This window comes from Zophobas morio, unplaced genomic scaffold (genome assembly GCF_036711695.1).
Source record: "Zophobas morio isolate AGI-343-1 ecotype UQ-CSIRO unplaced genomic scaffold, CSIRO_AGI_Zmor_V1 ptg000029l, whole genome shotgun sequence".
NCBI classification, from domain to species: domain Eukaryota; kingdom Metazoa; phylum Arthropoda; class Insecta; order Coleoptera; family Tenebrionidae; genus Zophobas; species Zophobas morio.
The window spans coordinates 10,267,528-10,275,946 of record NW_026972134.1 but is presented as its reverse complement, the minus strand read 5'-3'; the positions used below and the strand labels follow the sequence as shown (position 1 = coordinate 10,275,946).

Here is an 8,419-nt window from a genome sequence, read left to right as displayed (position 1 = left end):
TTATTTTTCATTGTCCTTTATGGGTACGGATACCTACCATAAATCTCCCGTTTAAAAGTGTTTACAAAATGAGTTTCGGCTTGTATACCTATTATACCTCTTCTTTTCTGTACGAATTCTTAGTAACCGGATTACAACTTTCTACCTTCCAAAATGCTTCTAATTGCCTACTCAAATGTTGGTTTTCCCCACGCTTGGTAATTAAATTGCACACAGCTGCTGGGTTGCTGTTTTTGTTCAAGTTTACCACTCCCTCAATAATGCAACCTAAATGGAAATTTTGAAGGTAAAGTTTATGGGGTTTTTCCGTCGTTTAAAATATCAAAGAAAAGCTCGGTCCCAATAAGCAGGTCCACTTTAGATGATACATTAAATTCTTGATCGGCCAGATGAATATTTTTAGAAATATCCAACGAATTTATTGCAAAATTCCGTAAATTGTTTTACCGTGGGTACTTGATTGGTTCGTTTAGACTGCCATACTTTTGAGCTATGATAATCTAATTTATTCGATAAAATTGGTACCAAAATTGGGTCCCACGTTACGGTGTCTATTTGTAATTGTTTCAGCGCCTCTAAATTAATCGTTATTTCATCTAACAATTTCCTAAAATTCTTATACATGGTCTTAGTGATATTTTGGAAATTTACGAGTTTCCGAACGTGAGCATGTACAAACGATCGTTTATTTTCAAACCGTTTTTCTAATGGATTTCGATAAATAATTTGTACTGGAAAGTGAGAGACCCTCTATCGTACGCAGCGCCTCGCCAACGAGAGGTGATCGCAAATAATGAAATTTTTCAATTTCGGTCAAATCTTTATTGTCGTGTATCAAAGTTTTATACAGATCCCGAAATGAAAGCCAATTGATGCTTTCTGCGAGTGACTACTTTGTTTAATCGGAGGATTACATGTGGTACGATTTTCCTTTTCATGTTTTTCAACGAAACTATTGATTTTTGTGATGGCTGAATAGTACAAGCTTTCAAATTCTACTTGGTCGTTGGTCTCCCTGTCCAAATCTGTTACGCGCTCGACAGTATCGTATTGATATTTATTAAATTCCATAAACGCATCGTTCACGATAGCTAAACGAGCCTTTACTTGCGATCTTTTCGATTTTAAATTTTTTAATTCCTGTTCGCGTGTTAGGGTCATCGTTTATGTAATATGCAATAGACATATACTACTTGTTAAAAATGGTAAATAGAAGAAACTGACCTTTACGCCTTGTTGGTATGCTGCCGAAGATGTCCTCTTGCTCGCGAAACTCACGCTTCCGATTTTACGAAAATCGGCGATGTTGCGCAATCACTCACATGTGTATCCTGCCTCCGATTTGAAGATGATCCGACTCGAAGGACCATATGTTGCGCTCGGCGCAACGAATAAGAAAAACTTTGCCGGTTTGAGCACACCACGCTCGTTGTAAGAGTTAAATGGGGCACTATTGTCACTTCGGTGTTTATTTGTGTTCTCTCTGGTATGTACTAACTAACCCATAACTAACCCGGCACTCGATCGTCTGAAAGTGGTGGGGCACATCCCCTACCCCTATCGTCACTGTTGCTTAGACGCAACACAATCCTAACTTTATTTTTATTTTGCCGTGGGAGGGTATCCGAATACGGGCGTAAACGGACATTTTACCGATTCGTTTTTTAAGCTTATTATTAAACTTGAAGACCAGCTTGAGGTGGCAATTAGTAGAAAATATAATATTCTAATGCGCACCGCGAAGAATTTTTTAAAAAAGGCAATAATTTGCTCCAAATTAATTAAAATAATAAAAGCAAAGAAGTCACTTATCTAGGTCCTCAGTTACATTATACGGATCAGCGTTAGCTCATCTTACACAGAGCTGCAAGTTAACAGGCGCACCGCAACGTTTTTTGCGGAAAAATTAATGGTTTATTAATTAACTCAATTAATAAAATCTATCATTTAGACAACTTGTTATACACTTTTAACACTTTTAAACGCTTCGGCCAAACCTTGCAAGTGATTTAGGATGGCCCAGCAGGCGACATAGTGCTTAGTACTACCATTGTTTAAGTATATTATAGTTGGACAACCTATACGGACAATCACTTTCCCATGTAGAAAAGAATGAATATATATTTTACATCTTACTCGCTTCACTATGAAGTGGCGGTACCTTACGAAAGAGGGTAAAAATAGTCCGTAAGCACGTGATGTCGATAAGGTAGTAAACGGACGTATTAATCAGTATGTTGTACGGGGCGCAGTCACAAAATAAGCAAACGTACGTGTTGAAGACTTTACATACATATATGTAAATGTAATATGTAATATGCATACCTGTTTCAAGGTTAAGGTAACAAAAATTTAATATTATCGCGGTATACCTATCATCCATGAACTGCATGGCTAACAAATATGCGTCCCTTCGTCCACTTTAAAGGTACGAAATTAAACGACCACTACTTTAATTAATAAGTAACAAGTCATCTAATTTGCCTCCAGAATAACTATGGGTTATCATCAAACTATGAACACCAAATTAATTCAATATGAACATCTTCTTACGTATTTTTTTATTAACAGTAGTCAAATCATTAAATACATATTATCTTTGAAACTAAAATGCATTTTATCCTAAGATTGTATCACAAAATATTCATCACCATTTAATACGATTTAGACATCAAGAAATAAATTTAAAATTGCAAAAATTATATCTAGCAGACTTAAAACAGCCTTAAATGTGTCTTGTATGTACGCGCTTATCAGTATGTAGGCATTTTAACGCACAGCAATAATCGTTCCTTATGAGTAATGACTGATGACTGAAAATCGAGAAATCGAAACATAAAAAAATCAAAAAAATAAAAATTGGAAAATCTAAAATTTAAAAATCGAGAAATTGAACAATCGGTTAATTCAAAAATCGAAACATCGAAAAATTGGGAAATCGAAAAATAAAAAAAAAATTGGACAATCGAAAATTTAAAAATTCCGAAAATTGAAAAATTGAAATGTAGAAGAACTAAAAACTCAAAAAATCGACAAAAATTAATAATTTAAAAATTGAAAAGTTAAAAATTTAGAAATCGAAAAACTGAAAAATCACAAAATTGAACGAAATATCAAAAAATTAGGAAATTAAAAAATTGAGAAACAGAAAAGTCAAAAAAGCAGAGTCTAAAAATCGCAAACTTAAAAAATCGAAAAATTGAAAAATCAAAAACCTGAATAATCGAAAAATTGAAGAAGTGAAGAACTGAAAAATCGAAACTTTAGGAAGTGGAGAAATGGGAATATAAAAAAATAGATTAATTGAGAAATCCGAAAACTAAAAATTCAGAAACGTCAAAATTTGAAAAATAAAAAAATATTGAAGAACTGAAAAATGGAGAAATCCAAACATCAAAAAATCAAAAAAAAAAAAAAATAAAAATCTAAAATTTAATAATCGAAAAACTGAAAAATCAACGAATCGAGAAGTCGAGAATTTAAAAAGTTGGACAATTGAAAAATAGGATAAATCAAAAATCGAAACATCGAAAAATCGAGAAACCGAAAAGCAAAAAATCGAAAAACCAACAAATCGAAAAATCGAAACATTGTAAAATTCAAAAATTGAGACATCGAGAAATCGAAAAATCAAAACACAAAAAAATCGAGGAGTCGAAAAATCGAGAAGTCGAAAAATCAAAAAATTGAGAAACCGAAATAGGCCAAAATCGAAAAATCGAAAATTTAAATATGGAAAAACTGATAAAGCGAGAGATTGAATAAGAGATCTCAAAAAATTTAAACATTCGGAAATTTAAAAAATTAAAATACATATAGAACTGGAAACTCGAGAAACCGAAAAATCTAGAAATTTAAAAATTAAAATATGAAAAAGCTGAAAAATTGAGAAATTGAAATAAAAAACAAAAAACTGAAAATCCAAAAATAAAAAATAGAAAAATCTAGAAGTAGAAAAATTAAAGAATCGAAGTATTGAAAAATATCAAAATTGAAAGAAATATCCAAAAATTGAGAAATCGACAAACCAATAAAGCGAAGTCGAAAAATCGAAGAATTGAAGAGCTGAAAAATCGAAAATTTGAGAAGTGGGAAAATCAAAAATAGATTAATTGAGAAATCAGAAAACTGAAAATTTAACGCAAAAATTTGAAAAATTGAAAAATTTAAATACTGAAGAACTGAAAGTCAAAAAATCGAGAAATTGAAAAAACTAAAATTTAAAACAATGAATAATTAAAATATCGCAAAATTGAAGAATCGAGAAATCCAAATTCGAAACATCGAAAAATTCAAAAAATGAGACTTCGAGAAATCGAAAAATCGGAGGATCGAGATTGAGGAGTCGGAAGCTACGCGTTAACACGATATTTAGTCAGAAATTTCAAAATGTCCAAATGTACGTCCGAGCGTACCCCACTCTCCCCTAGTTCTAAATCATTGACTACAAGTGTGGTCTGTAGTTCTAATTTTTCTACAATTCAAGAACGGATGCAGCAACCAATCTGTGAAGGGGAGCTAGGTATTTGTATCAATTTTTTTACACTTACACTATTAGGTCTTCATAATCATAATAATAACATTCAAACCCTGATTCAAAAATTCGTAAATTGACAAGTAACAGAAACCGAGCTGCTGTCAGATGCGTTACACTGTGGATGTGAATAATGGTAAAGTAGAAAGTAGAATTCTAAAGTGACAAAAATAGATTTAATTGAATCGATTCGTCTAAAAAAATTATCGATTCTGAAAAAATCGCAATGTAATCAAAATACCGATTTAAAATCAATTTTTAACCATAAAAAAGAATGCGCGATTCGCGATTCTGCGCACGCACTAACGTAAGGTGGGGGTAGTCTGTGGTAACGTGGAGCGTGGAAGAAAACAATTCGCCGGCACCAAGCAGACAGTGCGTGATGCTGAGAGTAGAAAGATACTTATTTCGCCATGGCCGCAAGAGGTTGTGCTTCTACTAGTAAAATACCATTATAGTGAACTCACACAGTATGTAATTAACCGGGTTAACCAGCAATATCGCAACCCCATAAAATAGCGTGTCTTTCTTTAGTAAATAGTTCCGCGCATTTCGACATCATGTGCGTCTAAATTACGCACGACAGAACAGTAGGTAACTCACCGTTGTGTTAAACCAAAGTGAAAGTAAAACATTGTAACTTTACTGGTATGGGGAGAACGAGATAACAGCTGTTGATAAGGTGAGTACCAAGTAGAAGTAAGGTTAGGTTAATCAGCCCCGCATAATGTAAGTCGAAGTTTCTTGTCGCGATTACGCAATTTCATTATTCGAGGATTATATTTCGGTACTTTCCAAACACTAAGAGACTGAGACCCTTTCAATTTTCGGGAATTAGGTCTTCACATTTTACAAAATTAAAAAATTTAGTTCAAATCAAATCGTAATTCACATTAATTAATGATTCTGATCTTATTAAATTACTTGGGGCTCTGCTTCTCCCCTTGGTCCATTTATTGCCCATTATAGGCACCAAACACTCGTTCAACGAATGCACTGGTTGGTGGAACGTTTAATACAAAGGTGATCAAAATAGTGATGTTGGATAGTTACTTCAGTTTTGCTTAAAATAGTCACCGATTTATCAAATGTTCGACTAGATAAAAAACTTCATAATTTTTAATCATCTCGAAGATTTATTGAGAGTGGTGATTTCATCAAAAACTAAATCGTGATCAGTGTACAATCTTTGAGGAAACTTTGTGATAAATTATTTATTTATTTAAACGTTTTTAATTAAATTTCATTTAATTAATATTAATATTTTTACAGTTCTATTTTGTACATTGCTCATCTTAATCCAAGGCAAAGCGCTCTTGTTTTTTATAACAACATTATTTTCTTCAAATTTCGAAGACCCAGCAGCTCTTAATTTTTTGGCTTGATATACGTCAACTTGTCCTTTCAAGTACGCAATAAGCTTGTATTTACATTAACCTTCTTACCTTCGTACCAATCTTCAAAAGCTTGATAAACCCCGTTGTACCTCATTTTTGATTTTTTTAGTAGCAGGCAGGGTTGGAAAAAATCGGATTTAAAAAAAAATAAAAATCAATGATTTTTTTTGCTTTTTTTTTAATTTTTTGTTTTTTTATTGTTTTTGATTTTTTTAGTTTTTCGGTTACTCACAATAATTCAAACTTTAAAAGTAAATTTAGTACTTCTGTAACCGTCCTATAGTAAACATCGAAACCGAACGCTGTCCATTATTTCAAATACAACAAACAAAGGTCCTGCGAGCAATGTCAAAGTACAATTCGGTATTCATCAAAACCATAACATGGTCGCATCAACTAGGTTACAAAAAACGTTGGTACTAAGAGCCGAGTTGTACAAAACATTGGTCGATCGATTCAGATGATACAATAAACATTATATGCCTAGGAAAATAATAAAGATGAACAACATTACTAAAAATCATTCTTTTTATTTAGTTATCATTATTTTTATAAATATTGAACACAATGGAGCAATTCGAAAAAGATTTTGATATATCCGTATTTTCATTGTATCGGAAACAGGTCTTCAACATTGAATATTCACACCATGTATGCCAACAATACGTTTTCCATCACCTCTGCTGCATTTCTTCTTTGCATCTAATCTTTGAAATAAGTGTATTTACCTTCATACAGTTTCGGCCACAAAATCTTGGGCAGTTCTGTCATTCCAGTGACATAAGCTCTAAAACAGGCTTTACGGACTTTTAACCTCAAATTTGCCATGTTTGTCATTTTGACCTAGACTGGAATGTGGATGATGACGTACGTCAAAATTTATTTTTTAAAAGTTTCAATCACTATGACAAAGCTTAGACTACATCGTGTTTTTTTTTTAAATGACAGAAAAATACTGCTCAAGATTTTTTGGCCGAAACTGTAACGCTTCTGAGATTTGGAGGTTAATAAATTCTCACAAGCAAGGTTCAATATCCATCTTTTCACCGTAAAGCACTGGTTGGCACTGGTAAAGCACTACATGTAACAAGTTTTGAAATTTTTATTTGTTCATAAAAACAAAATGTGCATGTACACATGACAATCAGGCACTTGCGATTTCTCAATTTTCTTTGTTTACGAACTAGTTTCTGGCAAGGAAACTTTGGATATTTTGCACGATATTGACTTCTGCTAGTGGGAGAAACTCATGCAGAACGTAAGAACTAACATTCCCCGGAAGAATCACGGGCCTCGGTTCCCTCGGTCCGTACAATTCTTCCTCGAACATTATAGTCTCCTTACGTTCCTTATGACTTAAATAACTATTTTCCACGACCAAGAGTAGAAGTTGGTTTCTATGGTCGCAAAATCATGTCAGAAGTGATACATTTCGTCCTTAGGGAAAAAAACTCCCTAGGGAGTTTTATTTTTCAGGCAAAAGAAAAAATTATCAACCACCAACTTTAATTCAATTTTTATTAACGTTAATATTAACAGTAACATGTTTGCATGTCTTAAATTGAATATTTGAAGGAATTTCACTAAGTGACATTGATGATACACTCGATGATCCATTTAAGTTTCCATCAGAGGAAACTATTCCTTGTAAAACCTTATTTGCAATATTTGGCTTGTTCTCGATTGAACTTTCCAAATAACTCCGCCACTGTCGTAATTTTCCAACCCCTATGGTCTTTAATCGTCGTGATGTCTGCCTGCAAGAATAAAATAAAATTTATTAGAATAATTTTACTACACAAAAATCAGTCAACACAATTTTATCTTCATTAGTAAATATTCATTGTCCTCTGCTTCTGACAAAAACGTTTCAATCTGACTGTCCGTAAAAACCTTGGATTTGTTCGCAACATATCCGTCCGATTTTCTGCTCAACGAGGCCCGTAGTTTGGCATATTTGCTTATGTCAATATTATCATGTACTTGAATGCAGGATCTTATCATCGAATATTGGGCCCACAACGATGATGATTTGTATTCTGTGGATTTTTCATCACAATACGTGGACAGTACGTTTTCTGAGTAGGTTTTCGCTCTCTTTCTCTGCACCATTCTCTGAAGCTTTATCGTACAAATCTCGTGATTTCTGAAGCAATAAGTTCAATGTTGCCGCGCTTGCAGCGTCCACTTTGGATTGAGGTTCCTCCGCTGGCGCTTCCACAAAAACACTTGCTTGAACCAAAACTTGAACTAATTTCGTGAAACAATCACTTTTTTGATAGTAAACAAATTTTGGTTGTCATGGTATGCATTGAAAATTTCCAAAGCTCCCAAAATTTAAGCTCCTCTTCCGTACAATTTTTAGCTTAATAAAATCGATCGTTTTAGTTCTTGGTCGTCTAAAAAATAGTATATAAACCACGTGCACGAAATTCATTTCGCCCTCAGTGCTTTGTCGGGCTTCCCTTTCTGGCGTCAAATTTGCACT

The 8,419-nt window shown here is 33.4% G+C and overlaps 1 long non-coding RNA gene across 1 annotated transcript in view; it reads left to right on the top strand.

The window, feature by feature from the left end:
• The first annotated feature begins 4,880 nt into the window (after nucleotides 1-4,880).
• The window catches only part of LOC135137768 (uncharacterized), a 69,496-nt gene continuing 65,957 nt past the window's right edge, over nucleotides 4,881-8,419 (top strand). Inside the window, exon 1 of the long non-coding RNA XR_010281934.1 lies at nucleotides 4,881-5,216. This is a non-coding gene — a long non-coding RNA (uncharacterized LOC135137768). The remainder of the gene's footprint in view (nucleotides 5,217-8,419) is intronic.